This window comes from Morone saxatilis, unplaced genomic scaffold (assembly GCF_004916995.1).
Source record: "Morone saxatilis isolate NCDOM2014 unplaced genomic scaffold, NCSU_SB_2.0 Contig2, whole genome shotgun sequence".
NCBI classification, from domain to species: Eukaryota; Metazoa; Chordata; class Actinopteri; family Moronidae; genus Morone; species Morone saxatilis.
Genome location: NW_023339762.1, coordinates 23,687,233 through 23,710,979, shown reverse-complemented (window position 1 = coordinate 23,710,979; position 23,747 = coordinate 23,687,233).

The window sequence follows — 23,747 nt, the reverse complement described above, 5'->3', positions numbered from 1 at the left end:
ACATTAATGATCAGGTTACTTATGGAATTGTTTCAGCCCTATAGTCAAGTGTGTGACTGACAATCTGTGTTGACAGCAGTTATACAGTATGTAGCAGATATGGTAATATCTTCATAATTATGCATTAAATGACATTCCACTCAGTCTGTATTTTGACTATTAAACACTCACCCCAACACCGACTTTTGTATAGTTTTTATGAAAAATGGTGTCCGTGTTCAGCTTCATACCTGTTACAATGAGTGAATGAATATATTTTAATATAATAAAAGTATGTACCACAACAGTAGCATGTGCACATCCACAAGCTGAGTTACACCAACCTAAAGTATAACAACATACTACTTTTGGCAGAGCTTCGCAGCATCAGGGGGGGCAATAGTCATACACAGTGTATTTATCCTGATTTTGGCAAAATGATAACTCTACATTTGCGATTTGCTCATTTGGTGCTCATTGTGCTAAGCAGCTCAGGAGAGCTCTGTGGTGTCTAACCTAACAATTTCACAAAATCCGATGTCCATGTTGGTCTGATTCAGGCTATACAGTGTAGTTCATGAAAATGTAACGTTGTGAATGTGCTGCTTTTCTGTGAAACATACATTGTTGCACAGTGACAGTGATTTGTGTTATTTGTCCGTGCAACAGCAATAGCAGTTTTCTTCACATACACAGGAAAGGCACATGGAAGCATGTAAGCAGCAATAGTGACCATGTTGATGTGCATGGCCCAAAACTCTTTGATGCCAGTGTTGGCTACACTATGTAATTACTTGGAACACTGGTCAGTTCAGAAAACCCCAGAGAAATGATCAAGTAATGTGACAAAAGCAGCAGACTTTTCATTTCAGGAGGAATTGTCTCATTTATTTCATGGCCACTTACATGATACATTCTGATGAAATATTTAAAATATGATTTTCTATGTCCATGTCCATTACACAGAAACAGAGAGGAATATCACATACAAAACAGATAATAGTAACAGAGTCACAGTATCCAACGACCCCTTAATCCTAGACAAACATCACTCTTTTAAGTTTTTTTGATTTCTTCCTGGCTTTTTGTTAACCTATTTTAATTCTTTTTCCACATTGCTTTAGATATACAAACAAACATGTATGAATGCATGACCATGACTGAGGTGCTCCTTCTTTTTCTTCTCGTTCACAGACACACAAATGTTGGTAGGAAATATTCTGATTTGCTGTGGCAGTTGGCTACTCAAGCCCAGATGTTCTTCTCTCCCATCACGCCCCCCAGCTCTTCTGGGGGCAGCCCAAGGCGTTACCAGGCCAGATGGGATATGTAATCCCTCCAGCATGTTTTGGGTCTGCCTTGGGGTCTCCTCTCAGTGTGCCCAGAGTGCCTCCACAGGGAGGTGACCAGGGGGCATTCTGATCAGGTGACTGAACCAGCTCACCTGCACTGCTATTTAGAGCTCCTTCCAGATATCAAAGCTCCTCAACCTGCAAAGTGGTGAACTCAGACAGCGAACTAATTTTAGCTGCTTAAATCTGTAGTGCAAAACACTTATTTACAGACCCAGCAGACACGGAGCAACATTAGCATTCATTTGGAGCTGTTTTTCTGGCCACCTAATCAATATCCAAAATTAACCCTCCTTTGAGCTCTATTTTTCTCTTCACAGTATTTTTAGCAGCAAAAAACTAAAAACCTCTGCAGTTTAAAGCTAGACAGGTGGTGTACAGTCGGGTTTTAGGGCTGCTGCCTGCTGCGACTGAAATTGTATTGTAATGAGAGTGGTGATAAAACAGTAAAATGGTGGGCTGAAAAAGCGCTCTGTAGGGCTGAGGGAAGTTGCTGAGTTGGGTGATAATTCTGGGTGGATTTGTCACTACGAGTTAAAATGTATTGATCACAATTGATTGAACACAACTCAGCCATTTAGAGGCCATCATCTCCAGTGTTATTTAAAGGAAGAGGACTGAAGCCTGTTACTAACAAGAGCTCCTCCCAGTTGGGAACAGTAAGACGATATGCATTACTTGTGATAGCAGAGGAAGTGCAACCTGTCAAACAAATGCTGTAATGCTAAATGCATCATCTCTTTCTTTCTAATTATCTGGTACTAGACAATGTCTAGCTGAGTGAGTTGCTGCTAATTGCATGCACTGATAACAGCATGACACTGTCATCTACCAGCAAACAACATATCCGTAGTGCTGCTTAAAAAGGTGTCTGCCTTTGTGAGAAGTTGTCAGTCAAACAGGGAGTGCGTCTCCTGGTGCTACGAAGTTGCTGCTCCTGTCAGTACCGACCCAGTAGAGCACCAGTGAAGTCAACAGCAGTTGCTAGTTGCAGTATGCAGACTGTATCTCCAGTTTGAGAGACTGATAAGAGACTGAAAGAACCCTGTTCACAATGTGTGCGTCTTTGACTTTAAGTAAAGGACCAACGTCACACTGCAGCCGCCAAGACGGTGATCAGACCGGAAGGTGCCCATGGGAAGAGAGGAAGAAGAACCTTGTTTAGCATGTAGCACTGTATCATTTTGCTGTTTACAGAACAGTTGATACCATGGAAGAGAGACTGATCGCTGCCGTGATGCCCTTCCCTGAGCTGTACAACCTTGCCACGAGGGGGTACACTCTTCAAGTTGGCATTTGACACAGATTGCGAAACAGACAGGGGACTGCAATGTTAAATGCTACATTTATATGTTAATTTATTTGCACAAGGTATTGGGTTTTATACAAGGGGATGTCTTTTGTAATATTTTTGGAGGGCAATATTTAAGTGCAGTACATTCTGGTATTACATTTCTCATCATTTATTCCTACCGTTTGGGAAGAAGCAGAGGATATCCTCTGTCAGATCCCACCGCATTAAATTGTGCAGAATGCAAGCGAACTAGCCAACTCTGGCTCAACGCCCATCACCCAGTGAAACACATGGAACTGTTTGGCAAGTATGCTGTAGCCACACTCCACAAGGCTCCTAGCATGTGACAGCCGGTAGTTGTACAGGCGGTGCTTTCTTGGCAGGTTTTGTCCTGGATATGGCCTCATGAGGTTCTTGGTCAAACAGAATCAGGGTGCTGCTATTATGCACGTTGGCTCACTGCAAACGGCAGTCCACGGCGTAAGTTATACATGGTCTCCATTTTCTGTACATAGACAGTTTGTTAACAGTTCTGTTGCAGCTGGCTGTCTACACCCCCACAACAGTACAGTAGAGAACAGTATAGCAAAAAAACTAATTTTCTCATCATTAATTTATCACCATTAATAGCCACAGAACAGGAAAATGTTGCATCAATCTCATAATCCCTCAAGCTGCTGGTATGGTACATGAAATGACTGTTGTCATCTTATCTGTGCCTTTGTCCCTTTTGGCAGCAGGGATTTCTATCTTTTTCATCCACGGGCACTCAATATGCGATTTCACACTGTTCCCATCATTTTCAACCGGGTGTCTTGGCTCCCATCAAAATAAAACAAATGAAAAGTGTGTTGCGGAGTGACAATTTTCCCTGAAAAGTCTTATTGTGGCAATGAGTTGGCGGGAGCATAATAGCCACAGTGGAGTGGTCACTGTGATCAGGCATTCATCTCCCTGCATGCTCCCTGATAAAGGGGAGTATTTTCAGTCTAGCGTGGGAGATTGCAGTCAGGCACATGAGGCTATGCCGTTCATACACTCATAGGACACGTAACCCAAGTGTGTGTGTTTGCATGTGTAGCGATGGGGCCAGCTGGTAGGACATCAGCCTGTTGTGGGGAAATTGTTGGAGGGGGGTCCAATGCAAACTGAGCGTCTCCTGTTTTACTGCTTCGTTAGACACACTTAAACACACATACACACACGCGCATACAATGATGGCACCCCTCAGTCCGACTATACACATAGCTATTATTGTAAATTGCAGGGGGCAGATTAGCATGTTTAATTCACTTGTTGAAGAGGCAATAGGGTGAACAACATTGTAGCCATATTAACCAAATGCATTACACAGAATGCTTCCTAATGTACGCTGCTTGGAAAATGTCTCATTTCAGCATGTCACTATCATCTCTGGACAGTTCTGCCAACCCCTGTGGTGCTCATTTAGTTGGCTTTTCCTGTCTTTGTTTTAGTCAGTCAACGTTGTTAGCCTTACTCCTCCCCCCGTCTCTCTCTCCCTTTCTTGATCTCTTCCTCTCTCTCTCTCTATCTTTCTCTCTCAGGCAAAGTGCACACGCAAAGTCAAGTTGTTCGGAACAGCGGTGTCTCTTGATGAAAACCCAGGGGAAATGTTCTGGGAATTGCTTTCATTTTGTTAAAGACGGGGCCATTCTTTTCTTTTGTGTTCAGCACGACCAGGCACAGCTGTTTGCACAATTCAATACCAACTGCCTTGCAAATGGATTTTCCTCCTCTGTTTTTCCTCAACCTCTTCTTCCCTTACAGCTTTGTTGGGACAGTCTGCACACTTGTAATTTGTTTGCTCTGGTTTATCTGAATAAATGGAATGGAAATGTTAAAACAGGTAGATGTAATATTATTAATTCTATTTTATTTAGGACAAATTTAGAGTGAAACTACTACTACTACTACTACTACTAATACATTAAACAGATTATTTTTGGACCAGTTATGTCAAACCTGGTTAAGGAGAAACTACACAGAACAATCACCTTGGTCACTAACAAGCTGGTTATTAGTAAATGCACTGCTGTTTTGTGGATACCTCTAAAGCCTGAATGAAATATTCATCAAAGGTAGTATCCTGACTAAACATGGCAGCATGGAGACTGTTCTGTAATTGAGAGCACAGGGGATCCAGTTTAGTCCAACATGACAGGAGAGAGGGGTACATACCAGCAGTCACTGAGCTGTTTATGTGGATAAATGTTTCAGCCAACTCTAGCTGATCAAAATCACATTCACTAATGCAGAACAATATTTTATTTTGCTTTAGAATTCCCCCTTTATGTTATACATATTCGACATTGGTTTTTGTCAGTTGGTTATCAATAATTGCCCTAGCCTCGATTCAAAACCACCAAATCTAAATATCTTGGTGTGTTTATTTCATTTATTCAGTTTTCGATTAAATTTTTGCCAGGGCTGCATATTGTTTAAAAGTTATGATACCATACCAACACCAGTATCCTTAAAGAGAGAGAGATAACAATAAAGTAGGCCTACATTTGATACGTTTTTATTTGTCTTGCAAACACATTGTAGCTGTCCACCCTGAAGATTTCTCTTTTCTGACTTATTCAGGGGAGTTTCACTGAGAGCAATGCTCTCTTTTCAGGAACACCCTCATCACATTCACACAGTTACACATTCACACCTGGAAGCTGCCCAGTACAACCACAGCCTAATCTGCTGGCCACAGAGCACCTCCACTGGAGTCTCTTTTACAATATTGTATGGGAAAAATGTTGGCTGCAGGGATTTTCAGTTTGCTGCTAGAGGTCACTGGAAACAATTGGAATCAAGGCTGAGTGGTAGAGGGTGAAATGGAAGTGGATTTTTACTCCTGTCTCCATTCTACTCGCACAAAAATACTTCTATCCTATCCTAGCCATGTCAGAATTGAAAAACAGAAATCCTGTCTCGTACCAGTCCCAGACGAGGGACTCCTGTCCCATTACGTTCCCATGTTCAGACAATACAGTGATATAAACACAAAACAGAGCGTAGTTAGTGCTCAATACAAAACCCACAGTTCAATTAACAACAATGGGTCCTTATCTCAACAAAAAACTTGTTTGGGATGAAAGGAAGCAAGCAAAAATATAATACTCAGTACCCTGTGACTCTATACCACTGTTGACTTAAGAAAATAAAGTGATGCCTCTTAGTGATTCTCCGACAACTCTAGTGTCTGTTTCCGTAGTCTGGTCAGTGTGCTGCAGTCTCCAGGGAATAGCCAGCCTGGGAGCTTGGCGGTTTGATGGTGGGTCCACAGAGTAATTAGAGGTTAGAGTTGCAGAATAATTTGATTCTGTACAACGGGTAAACTGAGTTTCTGGCTCATTGTCAGGGATTGGCAAGCTGATCGACTTGATCACTCTCAAGACAGACTGGGCCCCTTCCACTGGTGAGGAGATGCACCCTTTTTAGTTTAAAATGCTGGCATATTCCCTGAGTTGATTGGTGTGTGTGTGTGTGTGTGTGTGTTATATTGCAATATTAGAACAAAATGGACTTATTGTTATTAAAATTCCCGTCCTGCCTGCACCCATATTTATTTTCTGTGGTGCCATATCCAGTTCTTATTATTCATCCATGCACAGAACACTCTTATCAACAGAGGGATATCTGATGGAACGTTGTGTTGGGATAAATGGCACTTCTGCAGGGTGATTGGTAAGTTTGTAAGAACTAAAAATAGTACTCTAGTTGAAAGATGACTTGCTTGATCAGTGGCAGACACAATAACATGTCTAGTGTATCATCACTGTGAATGTCATTAATGTAGTCTACTGTCTGATGCAGATAAAACTGAAACATTTTCAACATGGAGATTTCAGGAAATCCCAATTCCGACAAATTGGGAGGGGACATAATTTTCAGAAGGTGTTCAAAACAACATGCTATGTGAACATCAGATAAATTAGTCACAAAGGATGGCCTATGCCTCAGGATTTCGTGTTGCTGTCAGAAAGATCTGCTCTATACTCCCTTCCTCTGTGTAGGCTTCTAATTGGCTGCCCTGCCAGTGCTGGTTTCCTCTCAGCTTCCACAAATGAGAAGCAGTCACACCTTATCCCTTCTGGATTGACAGGCTGCTTGATTTGGTTTGATCATATTCTCTCAGACCATCAGCTCATCAACCTCTTCAGTAATCACAAGCTGCAGTTTGGTGGATGCTCATCAGGTCATCCTTGTAGCTTCTTAGTATCTGGCCTGATAAAGTCTACACCTACCATCTGCTTTGCTGCAATCAGTATGACTTCAAAGGCTGTTACAAACAGCACTGGGGAGATGAAATATCCCTTTGCTATTCCAGCTTACATCTGTTTCCACCCGGTTATGAAATCTTGTAAAGCTGCAGGTTGCTGAAGTACTGTGTGATCAGCCTCTTTATGCAGTCTTGGACATGGAAAAACTCCAGTGTGAAGCTGATGAGCTGAAGCAGAACCAACCCACAAGTGTCTGGCCGGAAAACATGGAAGTCTTATTTTAAAATAGAGATGTTGAAAGAAACTCTTAAAGGCACATTTAACTCTTGAACCACAAGGTAGATAAGCAACATTATATTTTTTTCAGATTTGAAAATGGATAAAATTCAGCGTGATGCCAAGCACACTCATTGTTATTTGCTTTCTGGCTGACAGTTAACTATGGCCACTAAGAGATAATTAGGTTAGCTATAAAGACTGCTGAACAGCTATCTTGGCTCTTTCCAAACATAAAACAATTTGTTTTATTAGTATGTCTCAACATAGTTGCTGTATCCCAACCATAAAACTACATATCAGGTCTGTTTAGAGCCATGAAGAACTGCAACTGGTCTACATTAGCTGCTCTGTTTTTTTCCTACTGTATATATTGACTTTATCTGTAACAAGGTGACTGGGAAAATGTAAACATCATTTTCAGAATATAATGAATGCACAACACTGCCTGCTTAACAAGACACATACATACACATACATGTGGTGTCATAATTTATGGGTTAAATCTCACACTGAGCTATAAATTAATCCTCACAGCATATGCATCTGAAGAGTAAACACTAAAGAGGTGAGAGTTACACCTCCACCTACAGCTTCACTACCGTTCTGTTTGTGAGTTAATCACTCATTTTCCACAGGATCAGTTGAATAACTGAAATACTGAAGTCAGCAAGCAATTGTGAAAATACACAAAAATCCCATTTTTTGGGGTTATTCATAGACGTGTTGAGCTGACGTTCACCTTGGTACCACGTCGAACACACAGACAGATGTTAATTACCCCTTGTATTTGAGCGCAGAAGAAATCATAGGATATGGCTTTCATTTCCATTATAAAACATTTTCATTTTTGTCATTTTCCAGCAAGTGATTAATAAACAATTTCATTATTGTGATGTTATGCTGAGCATGCAGACAGCCATTGTAATTTCGGACATATGGCTTTACTTATCATAAAAAAACAGCCCTAGAAGAAAGTCTCATTCCACTGCATTACTGCTTCAATTTGTTCTCTTCCCATTATAAACACCATATGTTTCCATGATGCACGCAAATACTGCATTATGAATATGAATCTGAAAGAAGCTATTACAAACACTGTGATATTCAGTATCTTAAATTAAAGAATAACAAAAAACACAGCGGTCCCAAATACTTCTCCAGGACTAAGTCAGATGTGTTGTTGATGTGTTGTGATTTTTACTGTACCCAGCAGCCCTCTATCTTTTGGATAGGTTTACTGCAGGAGACCAGCTCAGCAGTCCGACCAAGGACAACAAGAGGTTATTAAGCAAATCTACTCTCAGCAATTGTTGCCTTCCGCTTGGCTCCCCCTCAGTCTCTGCCAGGGGCCCTCTGTGTGATATGGATTGTTTTCAAGTAACAGGCGGTGAAAATGGCCATCTCATTATTTTTAATGGGTGTTTGAGATGGGCTCCATTGCAGTTGTGTGCTGTCATTTAGATGCCTGGGCAGAGAGCAGGATGAAAAGGAAAAATGGATGAGGTGCACAGGGAAGAGACTTCTCCATTGTGGTAGAGGTATGCTCTAACTATTGTTGCAGTCATGAGAATGTCTTAATGTGTGTTTACTTTGATCAGAGTCATGCTGACAGAGAGGGAAAGGAGCGGCGAAGAAAGATAGAGAAAGGTAAGAAATAGAAAGAAAATGGTCCTTTGTCCACCGAAACATAACTGTGTTTGCAGCTGGCTGTAACCCAGGCGGCCACAGCACATGCTAATTGTGATCATTTTTCAATCTACATTAGTCAGTTGGCTACTGAGCTCATCCTTAAGTCCCCACCCCACCAACACTGTGATTAGGTACACATATCTTCTATAACCGTGGAGCTGCCAGCAGCCCTAACAAAATGGCATTTTTTCATCGCGTTTTCCATCTAGATGAGTTTTAATTAAGTCTCCTCGCTGTGTTCCCCTGTGGCTGCTCTAATCAGACCACGGGAGCGTTGCCTCTTTCTCGCTTGTTTAGTAAGGGATCCCATGGCATCTGTTGGGCCCCCCTGTCTCACTGTAACACCCTCTCTGTCAGTCTGTCTGCACACTGGGAGAGACACAAAAACACGGGCACTGGGGTGAGCATTTCGATACAGCAGAAGACAATCAGTGGGTGGTTGTCGTATCATTGATTAAGATTGGTGAGGTTATTACACTGCATGGATATGCACAGATGCTCACTGATGAAGGCCAGGCTGAAACTCGCTGGACTACTAATTTATTAAAGTAGACATGCGTAAAAAAAAGAAGCTTGCTTTAATGTCACTCTAATAAAAGTTTTTTGTTGTGTTTTTTTGCTCTGCAATCGTTAGCATATCTGGCAAACTAGCTTACTACCAACATGTATTAGCCTAACCCAGCATTTTTTTTAAGGTCAAGGAGCATTTCATTACACCATTTTGTGGTTTTACATTTTACATGTGAAAAAAGTGTGTACTGTGTAGTATTTCCGGCCTACTAAATCAAAGTGTACGGTAATATCAGCAGCTCTGTCCTCTTTATTGGATTTACAAACCCTAGGTAAACTCGTTAACACTTAGTAAATTCTGGTTATCCCCTCAAATATTAAAGAATTTCTACAACTCTCTGCACGATCAAGAGCGTCCTGACGGTGAACATCACTGCCTAGCATGGAAACAACACCAATCAAGGCCCTGCAAAAAGTGGTTTGTTTGACTGAACAAATAGGCGGTGCTCTACCTGCCCAAATTATATTTACACCAGATGCTGCAAGAATAAGGCTAGGAGAATCATGAAGGATCCAAACCACCTGGATAACGATAATTTCAAGCCACTATTTCCTAATAAGACATCCCCCCCACCATAAATCATACACATATATTTATTACTAATCCTATACTTACTCTTTTTTTAATGCTCAAATTGAAGTTCATTACATGTCACTGTGACTGTACCTTATTATATGCATTATATATATATCTAACAGTAAATTACTACCCATGTGACATTGCAATTAACACGTAAAAACAGCCACCAACGCTGTGAGTTTGAGACATGGCTCACCATGTTTTCCTGTGTTCCATGTTAGAATGTCAGCTTAAAATTGAAAATGTGATATTCTTTTGCATGTCTAATTGTCACTTAATTAACACTCACAAAATGGCACCAGAAATAAGATCCAAGGCAGAATATTTTTTATTGTAAGTCTGGTAGTCTGGCTTAATTGTTCAAGAAATTAGTCAAATCATAAGTCACTAAAACAGTGTTTGATCTGAGCTTTCAAAGAGACACCGTAGCTCTTTGATCAATTACCCCTCAACATGGTAATCGTCTATGCCATCCACATAAGTTAATTCCCAGATGTGTAACTGCAACTGTATGTATTTTTGCATTTCTGTGTATTTGTCTGTGTTTGTCCAAAGGCTGAGGAGTTGTGTAATAATCATCCAGAGTGCAGGACAAAACATGCTTTACTCCTCCAATTACATGACTGTTTTGTTTGGAACTTCCAGTGTGATAAAATGAAATTTGGAGTTGGGGAGTGTTCAGTTTCTAGAAGAAAGGGCATTGTCTTCTCATAATTGTGTTCTTTCTTCCTATTCAAAAGGATTAGACAAAAAATCCAATTGGAGACGGTTGGTAGGTTTGACGCCTTATCATCGCTCATTTCTCCATGCATCAAATTTGCTGCTTGATATCCACATTGTTCTCCAGTTATTTATGGGTCGGATCTAAATGAAATAATCCTTGATTTTCTCACCACCCTTCTCGCTGTCTTTGCAGAACAATGAGCATAGTTGCAAATTAAAATGTGATTAAAATTTGTCACATTTATTATCACTGTTTCTTACTAGGTAAGGTAAAATAATACTTAACACTTAAAGCTGACAACAAGTTAAACAGGCATCACTGTTTGTGTGTCAGCTTTACGTTAAGCAGGGAAATAAAACATTGCTCCTTTTAATCTTTAAATATGTAAGACAGCAGCTTGCTTTCATTCAGTTTGCCTGAATGAACATTAACTGTTTAAACTTCTCCATACAATCCTTTTTATTTTCTAGTCCAGCAGCTTGGCTCTCTCTTCAACATGCTCTCATTCCACAGATTTTCCTCTTCAGACATAATTTGTGCATTGTTTTTCAAAATAAAGACCCCAATGGCTCCTTAACAGGAGGCAAGGGATACACCTATTTTTTCAAAATAAAATCCCAATAAAGTTAATGTATCTTAACTGGAAACTGAGAATGAGGCTGTTCCTTCAAAATGAAGTCCCCATTTAATAACTGTTAACAAAACGACAGATATACAGTATCTAAAAGTAAGTTTCACAAAATAAATTCCCAATCAGTAACTGTATCTTCTCTCTCGGGATACGCAACAAGCATTCAGGCACACAGAAATCTTCTAGTTCAACGTTAAAGTCTGAGCTGTGTTTCACGCTCATTATTTTCCTAAAAGCAAGAACCCTCTGTGTATATGTGTTTTATTCCTTTGTGGTGTCATCATTAGCCGCAGAAAAAGGTGGTGAGATGAGATGACGAGTCCCGACTTTAAATCACATCAGTTTAAAAGAAGTTTCACAGAGACCTCAAGAGAATGTTTATTTAGCAAACACCAACACTTAAAGTATGTGTTGGTGTTTCCTACATAAAGGTCTGTATTAACTGTGGCATATTAAGGACTGTTTTCATCTTCTACAACCTCTGGCTGGGTCACACACGCAGCATGCTTTACTGGGAACATATCCTTGATACTAATGTGGCAACCAGGATATTTGGTCAGGACCTGTAATAACATGGTCATCCTTGTTAATGTGTGCAATACAAGAGAACAGGGTCATGTTACCCATGCAAAAAATAAAGTGAACATTTGATTTTCTCAATTGATATGCAGTTTCTGGCATTAAAAAAAATAATGCATTACTTAACGTAATTACTCCCTGTAGACAGTAACTAGTGACATTACTCCTTGGGTTATTTTTGTGTTACTTTACAACATCGCCTGAGATGCATTGTCATGTAATATGAACTGCATTTAACAACACACTAAAACAAACTCTCTCGGTTAGTTCGCTCATCAAACGTTGGCTGTAAAGTAGTCTATTGGAGCTTATTTGATGTGTTACAAGCAGTGGTAGGGAAACCGTTCAGGGTCTCCATCTCTGACCCTGACTTGAGATATTCAATGACTTAAGTGTCACAGTTGAAGAAAGCAGTATCCTTCTTGTCGAAAGCAAATAAGTCACTCAGGTGATTGTAACACAGACATGCATGTTTGATTTTCATTTGCGCATATTCACAAGCCCTTTTATCTGAGGTTTAATTTGTGCTTAAGAGTAATGTCCGCCTTCAGCAGCAGCTAAATTGATTAAAGTTTTCCTTTTTAAACTTAGATTCAATAACATGAATCATAACAAGCAGCGAGCAGAAATCTCTGACTGTACATTAAGTTGAATACTTATTTGTTTGGCTTTCAGCATTTACACTCTTTAATATACAGCATGACGCACAGAGAGACACGCAACACATGTTAGAGTGTATTCAGCACCCTCTTCCCACCAAAGACAGTCGATACTAAGCAGTTCTAAACGGTGTGCATCTGCACTCGCTCAAGTACAGTTTTGGGAGTGCGCATACGCCAACACAACACACGATCAATAGCTTAGACCTCGAGCCATTTCAAAATTTCCATTTTAATTTCACAACCCAATCGCAAACAACTACTGACACTGACAGCCTGATCATTAAAACCAATGTGACAGATGATCGTTTGTTCATTTACCCTTCTTGCTATAAATCTTTGTTCTGTGGGGAAACTGTATGAAGCCGCTCTTATCTGTGTTTGTAATTTTGCCATCTAAAGTGTGGAGCCCAGAAAACCTCCACCCTGCTTTGATCTGCAACTATTTGCTTTGCTAGTGTCCCCCCATTTTTATTTATTAGCTGAGTTTACTGATAGGTCAATAGGGCAAGCAATAGATCAAACTTATAGTGAATTTTAGAAACACCCTCTGCTGTACCACAAGGCAAACTTCTTCAAACTGCCTGTTTTATGTTATTACAGTAACATACGTGAATATTAATCATTGCACTGATTTTCATTAGACGTGTATGTTCTGATACATGGATCTCCATCTCCTTGTTTGTATTATATTTTTGCAATGGTATTTAAAAATCTATAAAATCAAGAATCTGACAAAATTCAACCGAGTCCTACACAATGATATAAAACTGGGAAAACCTAAAAAAAAGTAAACAATTATTCATTTGGCAATTAGATAATAATAACGAAAAGTAATAATAATTGGCTGGCAGAGGTCTGCTCTCATTCAGATGATTTGGTTGGAAATGGGGTAAAAGTATTAAAAACATAGCAAAAGTTAAATCAGGAAGACAATTTTTCCTGCGTTTGCACTAAGCTTCATGTCCTGCCACATGCAGGTTGGGTCTTTTCACTCCAAACCTTAACAATTAGTGGATTACAGGGTTGTGCTTGTCAACAGTGAATGGAACCATACTGCTCGCAAATGATGTTGGGGATTCCTAACTCTCTAATCACCTTAGAAACAGGAGCAGCGTCAATACAGCAGCACTGAAAATAATGCAGCAGCAGAGCTCTTGCACCCGTCTGTGTGTAAATCATAAAGCACCAACATACTGTTTACATTTTTATTACTTGTGCCAAAGATAGGGAGAAATTTAGTAAAGAGCAATGTGCATTTTTCAAACAAACACACACACACACACACACACACAAAGGAAAAGCACTTTTGTTTTTCCCGATCTATATTATCAACATGGTGATGATGTCCTGCTTTCCATTAAAATTCAAGACAACAGAAAAATGCCTCTCAGGGATAAACTCATTTGAGAAAGAATTGGCAATTTCTTCAGCTGTGGGATAACAGCATATGTTTTTTTCCTTTTAGGAGTGCATACCAGTACTTTTTTGAGGATTTATCAGTTTTTTTATGGCATTAATATTTTGAAATTTCTGTTAAACTGGAAGAGGAGAGAGGTAGAAAGGCTGAGATAGCATGGAAGCTAAAACAGAACAAAAGGGAGGGAGGAGGAGGGAGGCAGCAAGGGATGAATAAGGATGATGAAGGACCAGGGCCCGGGCAAAGTTTATCCCCAGGGCTTGTACTGTGGCTCTGTTCCTCCAGTCTGCAGGCCCCTTTAGGAGTTTAGGGTCAGGCTGCAGCCCAAATCGATGGGCTGAGAAGGGACTGAGAGGCTCCATGCTAATACCTGCTCCATGATAATAGCGCCTGCTGAATCCCTGCTGGGTAATGTCATCCATCACCCTGCTCTTGCCACCAGCACAGATAGAGGAGGAGGAAGAGAGACACAGTATTGTACAGATAGATAGATGGCTGTGGATTGCTCTTGCATTTGCTGTATATCCCAGAGCTGATTTTAATAAACGTGGTAATGGGGCGGCAGGAAGTCCCTGCATGGTGTCTCTGGCCCTTCAGACACAGAGATAAATGCTGGGTTTTGCAGGTCTAGTGGGACAGAAAGATGTTAATCCATATATTACATATTACTTGCACTAGCCTCAGCGTCACAGTGCTAATACATCATAGTAGCTATTGATTGGTCCCTGTCCTGACAAGGGCTTCTAAATGAGATATTTCAACCTCAAGAGGAAAGCCCACTGTACTCATTTTCTAAGCAGAGGCAGTGTTGTTTTGCCTCAAGTTTAATTTAGTTTCATGAAAGGTTTGGTTTTTTCTGCAGAACAATGTCTGAAATTATGCTCCATCTCTAGAGGAAAGCAAATTCTTTGTTAGAGGCTCATAGTGGAAACGCTGCACTCTGCCCTCATACATCTTAGATGCATTAAGCCATTTCAAACTCTGTTACAACCTTTTGAGGATGTAGGAAAACATTTTGTACTTTTTCTTGGTGAAATGTGGTCTTCATATTGATTTTTCCCTGATCTATTTGTGCTTATTAGCAGGCGTAAAACATTTGAAAAATGAGGAAGACAAAATACAAAAATAAAAAAACACAAGAATAAGATGCACCAACATTTAAAAAACAACAACTCTAGAGGATAACTAGATATGCATGGTACTACAGCTTTGTTCAGAGTTCACAAATGTTCATCCTTTGACCAAATGTCATCTGTGCTGACTTTTGAGGGAATGACCTGCAACACCAACAACCCAATGAATTTCCACTGTGCTACTCTCTGGTGTGATCAGACACTAATTATATCGTGGCAACACCCACTTTATCTCCAGCCAAAAGTATATTTATGGTGAAAACACTACACTCTCCCTTTGTGCACCTTAGTGGGCGTTCAGTCTGAAAATATACTGTGTTAAACAAAAGACAGAAGAGTCTGTGTTGGCGTGGAGGCTGTTGCCTAAGTAATAAATCAATTAATTTATTGAATCAATTAATCAACACATGCCAAAGCAATGCAGCAGCAGGAGAAGCACAGGTGTAAATTATACAAATAATGATGGCTGAATTGGAGTTAGCTGCTTTCAGTTTCAGGATCCTGGTATTCTGCACATTGGCTCATTGTCATGACTTACCGGGGCACTAGAACAGAAGTGTTATAGTAGATTTCTGCAATGTAGATGTCAAAATATCTGCTGGGAAAACGGCCTATTATACCATCTCCTGCGACAACAGTTTGAATGTTTGTACAACTTTAGAAGCAGAGAAGCATTTTGTATTTTTTTAACCCCTCATAATGACTAGATTCTGTGCTTGTTTACAGGAGTAGTTCAGCTTTTTTAATAATGAAGCAGTGAAAGGATATGACAGAACATTAACAACACTAATCGTGTCATGCTTCATTTCTCACCCTGCTCTACTCTCCATGACTCCGTGACAAGTTGGCTGGACACACATAACCCGCTGTTTGGAGCTGAGCTTTAGTAATGGGTTTATTTAACGCATTAGTTATCCAAAGTATCTATTTTTATAAGTTTGACCACAACCTTTGGATCAGTGTCTTTGCTATGTTCCACTAGAGATAAGAGCATGCCGTGGGTGTCAGTAAATTTACAGTCACTATCTCTCTGACGAGCAGTGCTTTAACTGTTGCCCCTCTTATCAGTAGTGTCCTCCTTCCCCAAATACACACAGAACATTTATACCGACCCGACGCACCGATCTAATCGCTCTTGCTCTTTTCCTCTTTCTCCATCCGTCTTTTCTTTTTTTCCTCAGAAAAGGGCATTTGAGGTGAGAAATGCAGTCCTCGATGTATGATGCCTGATGACGGAGTGTTTTTTCCCCCTTTTATTCCACTCACTGTGCTCTGTGTTAAAAGGTGTCAGTATGAAAAGATAAATGTAGTGTGGGGTATCTGTGGAGGCCAGCAGGAAGAGTGAGGGAGAGAGGCTATAAAGGCAAACATTCATTCTCATTAGCTTTCACTTGAATTACTTAGCCAGTTGACTTCCTGTATCTCCCAACTGCACTGCTAATCACTGAGCTGCCCTTCAGCCATCTTCTAAGGCCACTGAAGACATTCTGTCTTACTTTGCTCCTTTTCTACCTTCCCTGCTCAGACATACTCATAAATGGGCGCTCGTATAACAGAACTAAAGTTTGAATCATATCTGCATTTGTTTCCAGAGATAAGTGTAGCAAAGGCACACCTTTTTTATCTTCGTCTTTGGAATTGATTCATTATTGTTCTTCCTCCAGTGACAAATGTGATTATAGGAATGATGAAAGGGGGGTTGAAAAGAAAGAGGGATGATGCAGCTTCTGCAATGGATCTGGACTTAACTATGATGCTGCATACTGTATACTATATGGCACCGTAGTTCCATTTAGGGGAAAATCTTAGGTCACAACACACAACTGTTTTCAGACCGGACTATGTAAAAAAAGAAAAAAAGAAAAAATCCATTGTTGAGGTGAACAAAATACAAATACTTTGTTACTGTACTTAAGTAATTTTCCAAGTATCTGCACCTTATAATAATAAAATATTTATTTTTCTTTTACACAAAAGAAATCAATCAAAAAATGCTCATTACTTTAGTTTTAATGCATGGAAGGGGAATTAATGATTATTATCATTAATTTTTATTTTTGCATGATTGCACGGCAAGTACTTTTTTTTTACTTTTACTTAAGTTGAACTCACTACTTTTACCATAGTCTTTATCTCTATTTCTACTACTACAGTAGAAGCACAGGGGAATAACTTGTGTATGCGTATATGTGTTACCATGGTTAGTGTTTCTTATAAGATTGACTCAGTTAACAGTTGGATGAAGTAGTTTAGCTTTTGAATGTTTGTAAAGTACAAATGATTGGCACCAAAGTCTGCTTAGAAGATCCACTTTTTCAGGCGTTCAGTTGTTTAGTCAGTATCAGAGTTTGATTGATGGCTTTCCCACTATAGGATAAACAAACTAAACTAAATGGGAAAGTTTCAAGAGAAACCAAATTGCATTTGAGGGTAATGTTCAGATGTCCACATGCTTTGCTTGCATGACCACATACTTATGGCCATGCACTGTTTGGTAGGGGATGAGTTCTCCTCTCTCCCTTTCTCTCTATCATTGTTTATCTGTTTATCAAAAAACAACATGAGTTCTCCTCTCTCCCTTTCTCTCTATCATTGTTTATCTGTTTATCAAAAAACAACAACTTCTGATTGCTTCTAGAATTTCTCCTGAGGCAGAGACAGTGTCAGTGAAACACACTTTAGTCACACACATGCAAATTACAGGGACTCGGTGAGAATAGTGTTTTGTTACAAATCACTAGTAGGTTTCAGTGGATTAATTAGTGATATTCCAGAGTAACCCACTGTTCCTTTGCCACATATCCTTCATGTAGCCAACCACAGAGGCCTCATGTGGACCCAGATACTGTAGATCATATGACATTTGCTTCTTTCTCATGTCTTAATGAACAAAGCCAATACCATTTGGTGTTGTAAATAGACTGGTTTGGTTTGGCAACAGGCTTGTGTGGTTATCAGAGGACTTTTTTAATGTTGGTAATGGGCTGAATGGGCCAAATGCCAGAGATAATCCTATGGTAATTAAATGTACCACTACCAGTACAAAAAAAGAAAGTCAGAGTGAATGAGCTAGGGGGATAGGAGAGGATGAGAGAAGTGATCTGCTGTTGATTTTTCTGTTTTTGTAGTTAGATGGCGATCTGTCTTCCACTGGCAAGATCAATATACATCAGAGATACAATAGTTAATCACAAGACACACATATATTTGTATGCATACCCATGTGATTACAACAGGCCATAAAATTACATATGTAATTATGCAGACTTAAACAGTGTTTGAGCTGACACCATAGCTTATCTGTCACCAGAGCTGAGCAGAACTGAATAAGAAAATGTTTAATTCACTTGCAGTGTATCTCCGTTAACCTGCCAGAAACCTGTAAGTGTTAAAACCTCTAATAGCTTTTAATATTCAGGAAAAAGTGCTTTAATTTCAAAATCTGTCCATAACCACAAGACACATTTCAGCACCTGTGACTAAGGTATATGTTTGATCCCCAATCACTGCCAGTGTGTCACAATTAGCTGTTCCTGTTAAATGCAGGGTAAAATATCAGTCCTTCATATCACCTGTTAAACAGTTTTAATAATGTCTATGTTACTTTATGTTAATCATGGCAGGTTGACAACCGAAGGGCCCTCTGGTGTAGATTCGGTATTCATATGCACTGAACGTGTGACACACTCCTCAAAGTAAAATTAATTCTGTCTTCCACACAGTTGGTTCAGCCATGGTTTTTGTATATATTTTGTATATATGTTAATTTGAACATTTTGTCTATGTGTGATGGAGAATTTTGCTTTGTGCCCACTGATGCAGACAATAAATTTAAAGGCCCTGTGGTCCCTGTGGTCCATTCACACAGGTGTTTTTACTTATCGTGACCTCCACTGAGGACTGTGTGGGTGTGTACACACTGTGCTTGAGTGACATATCTATGACCCTCCTATTTGTTTTTTGCACCTGTAGGGTGAGAGAGTGACACCTCAATAATTCTTATCACTGCGGTGACCTTGCACAATTCCAGCATAGCGCCACAAAATTCAGCCTGCATGGAGGCTCTAATTAGCCAGAATGACAGAAAACATATAACTTATATAACTTTAATAATTACAAAGGCACCTTAAAAGCTGTATTAATTCACTCAAATTATCACATTTAACACATAATATAAAGACGATGTGGAAAATGAGTTAGCAATATGTTACTGTGTGTAATGTATTATATTATTATATATACCTGTTTATCAGGCAAAACATGGGCCACCTTACTGCATTCACTGAACTGTAGTTCAATATAGACTCATTTAGCTCTCTTTTGGTCTGCACTAACTCTATACACTATGTTCAGCTACTTACCAGCTTGTCTTTCTGTCTGTCGTTTGGTGACATATATATCAAATACAGTGGGAGCAGTTTACTGAAAACAGAAGCCTGCTACAGCCAGAACCAAGGCTGATAAGAGAAGTTAGAGAGGACCACCATTCATGTTACACATAGATTGTCATTTAGCCAATTGTTCATATAAGAAATTAATTAGTGCAGCTTTAATTTAAAAATAACATCTAAAAGCGTTCATGGTACTTTGCATCGTGCCTCTTGAAAAATTACCAAAAACAATTAACTCCGATCACAACACCTTTTCATGCCACCATCTAGGGGAGTAGGAGCTCAAAATAAAGGTTAAAAGGTCATTCCCCTCCCTTAAAGTGAAATACTTTATCACTACAAAACATGACATTTTGATAATAAATTGAAGCAATATATTTCAGGGTGAACTGAGGCCAATATAACAAAGAACCCTGAATTAATTGACTTTATCAGAAAATTTGCGTGGAAACCAGTTTTTTACACAAGGTGAAACTAAACACACATTAAACAGAGAACGTAATTAGATACAGCAGACATACTTAGTTTATATAAATAATTTAATTTCTAGTTTCTTTATCACTACTTAAAATAATTTATTTAATATTTTCTTCTAATTCAATTAATTATACTCTCTTGAGTTTTTTAATTTGAATTAATACATTGTTTAAAAGCAACAATACACTTGTTGAAAATGTTGAAATGTAACACTTTAAATGATTTTTGCAGCAATAATATTATAAAAAACAGCTATTTCTAACTTCTAAGAATTCATAGACTCGGTGTAGGTGAGATGCAGTGCAAGATACAAGTCCAAACTGAATGCATGTAGCTTTTGGCAGGTCTTGAATGTTGTCCTTCACGATCTCTCCGTCAATGATGATGTTCAACAAGACTGGACTGAGACACAGGGAAGATGAGAGCACAGCATCTTTATGCTCAATGAGAAGGATCCCAATGTCAGTGTGGCGGAATAAGTCATCATCATCATCATCATCATCATCATCATCAGAGTCCCTAATAAGCGATTTAGACAACAAGAGCACAATCATGACATTTTCCATTAAATAACCATCAATAATGTTCGGCAATGTAGCCTTGTTACAGGAGAGTCAGACACCTGAGGGAAGGTGTGCATTGGTTACGACTGCTGGAGTAAATTAAACAAACAGATCACCCAAAAGACCACCATTCAGCATCGCTGTGTCCGGGTGCTGAGAGATAGGAGAGATTGTGGCGGACACCAAATTACACAGAAACTGGATGGACACTGATAAATGAAGTCAAACAGTGTCTTATTCTAAACTGTGCTCTCAGGGTTTATGAAAGGCAGGAACTATCAAAGAATAGTAAAAAATTAAGATCAGACTGTCATGGTCCTTTTAGATAGTCCTTGAGAAAGTAAGAGGTTACTTATAAAGCCTGCTTTGTAGAAGTCTGTGGGAATGTCACCAAGGGTAACAAGAAGCCCTCTGAGCACCAGTGTCCAAATATTAGTTGGCTTTGTAGTCTTCTGTGGGGTAAAATGACAACTCAAGTTACAAAGCTAGAAAGACAGGAAATAAATGGTCTATAAGAAAGCTGAACCAAGAACAATTTTGAATGTGTTATATGAGGGCTGGAAGTAAAAAGAAAAAAGGATGGAGGTGATGAAAACCCAATTGAATTGAAAATTTGTTGTAAAAGTGGATGTGAAATGAAAAAGAAACGTTTTTTCATTCATTTAAAGCTGATATGATAAAAACAGTTGGGATCTGTTGAAAACACAGCCATATTTTATCATTATACCCCCTTTTCTCTGATATAAACTCACAATACTTCCACTGCATCTTCACAAGAACCTGTAAAAACAGAACACAAGCAAACTGAAAAGAATTGAAATATCAACTCTACTGCAATAAGTTAACCAACCTCTGCTAATAACCAGCGAATAATCTCATATATTTAAAAGTTCACTACGGTACTTCTAGACATGCAACAAATCATTCATGTGCAACCTTAATAGACACTGTTTTGAATCTTTACATTAGCATATCAAACTGTCAAACAGTCTAGCATGCAAACACATGTTCTGATGTCATAAACTTTGAACCCCTACCCTCTCTTGATGTTACAAAGTAAGTTATATCTGCTTAACATGATTGTTGAACTGCATATTTCAGCTGAATGCTACAAACAACTTATTTGATTTAGTAATGAGCCCGCTTTTTCACAAAACATGAAAGAATAATTAGTGATCACTGAAAGTTTAATTAAAATCAGATCTGGGTTTACAGTGAAGAAGCTATCTCCTCAAAGGGTGCTGTCTAACCATAGAGGAAACTAATATGGACAGTTTTTACTAAACTAAAACAGCAGAAAATAGTGGAAAGAAAATGCAGCTTACTTTAGTGCTATTTACGAAGAACTGAGGAGCTGCTGCCATTCTACTGCCACTGAAAACAATGGAAACTGGGCCTTGAGCAGACAATCCTGAGGCCGAACCCTACCTGGGTCTCAGCCAGACTCAAAGAGACACATATAGGTTGACAATCGAAGATCCTTACAGGAACAAAGTGCACACTCTGACACAAATACAGCCACCCAAAACAGTTCAGAAAATATGTTCCAAGGCCATTCCATGTCTGCTCCGGTTTTTGTGGCTATACCGTCTGTGGTTACTTTCAGGGGTGGACTGGGGCTGAATAAAACTCAAACAGGTCAGAAAATATGGCCAAGGCCATTACATGTCTGATCCAACTACACAGTTTATGTTGCTGCCGTCTGTGGTTACTTTCAGGGGTGGACTGGGGCTAAATTGTCCTTGGACTTCAACCAAGACTGGCCCACAACAAACAACAAACAGATCCTCCTGCTGTTGGGGGGCAATATGGAAGCACCTCGCTTAACTGACTTGGATTCTTGCCATGTTTTTCTTATTGTGAGTTATTAGGAGCATCTTTTGTCTGTAGGAATTTTGTCATTGGTGTCACAACCTTTTATTTATTTCTTTAGAACCTTTGACATTGCTTTGACATGCACTGCAGTTTTTCAGTAACCTGACCCTGACAAACTCTGTTTCATAAGAACATCAATGCACAAAGCCTGGTCTGGCTTTCTAAAAGAGCCGGAGATCTTCAAGGCTACGTCTTTGGCCCACAGCTGTGTCTGTTCAGTAGTGGAAAAGCATCTGTGTTCAGGTTCTTGGCTTTTATGCTCCCACACATTCACACTATGAATCATCCTTAGACAGGATGTCTGCAAGAATACAGAAATGTCATTAGCAAGACAGAAAAGGGGCCCTCTGGAAATGGCCTCTTGATTCAGGTCTTCAGCCATTACATCACCTGCACTTGAGCCGTAACATTACTGATGCAGCAACTGATGTCGAATTTAAAGTTTTCCATTACATCTGGCAAAGAAAATACTGGCTTGAACCCTAGTCTTTACCAACACAGGAAGAGTTTCCCCAATTATAACAACCTTTAAAGTAAAACAGCATTTCTTTGGGGATGCAATGATTTGAGTTGTAACACTTTGCAAAGAAAACCCTCCTATAGCTTGTGAGGTGCATCTTTTTTTACAATTTATTTTCTTTGCACTCGATAGAGAAGTTCTTTCAAATGGAGTCTGTATTTATCAAGAAGAACAGTTTCCATGATCTGTGCTGTTATCATCCAGAATGTGTGCTGCCTCAGACTGCATTCCTCTGTAGCTGTATGCCTCTCTTTGCCAGTGAATTTCACAAAAATCAACAACATGTTCCAACACCTGCCGTATCTTCTGTACCTGATCTCTGTGGGCTGATATTTGAGAACCATGCAGCAGGTTGACTATCTCTGCCTTAGTGCTCTGCTACAAACCCCACATTTGTATTGTGCGTGAAAACAAAATTTGGACTACTTAAGCAAAACAATGACTAAAGTAATCAATTAAGTTGCTGTCTGAAGTCATTAAGTAGGCAAGCTACAGTGTAGAATCAAAATGTAAATATCCAGGCTGCAGCACAACTATTTATTGGAAATAGTGTATCAGCATATAATTCTTGCTGTAGAAGCAGGAATCAGTCATATATAAGAGCAAGAGACCAAAACAGAAGGAGACTCAGAACAACTACAGATGACACAGCCTTTGTTGTTTGTAGTCATCCTGTCATGTGTCTTTATAGTTGTCTCTTTGTGGTCATTTTGTATCTCTTTGCAGCCATCTTTGGCCCTGTCCACAAGAATACGCGGCCTCACCCAATGCGATGTCGTTTCGAAAAAAATCTC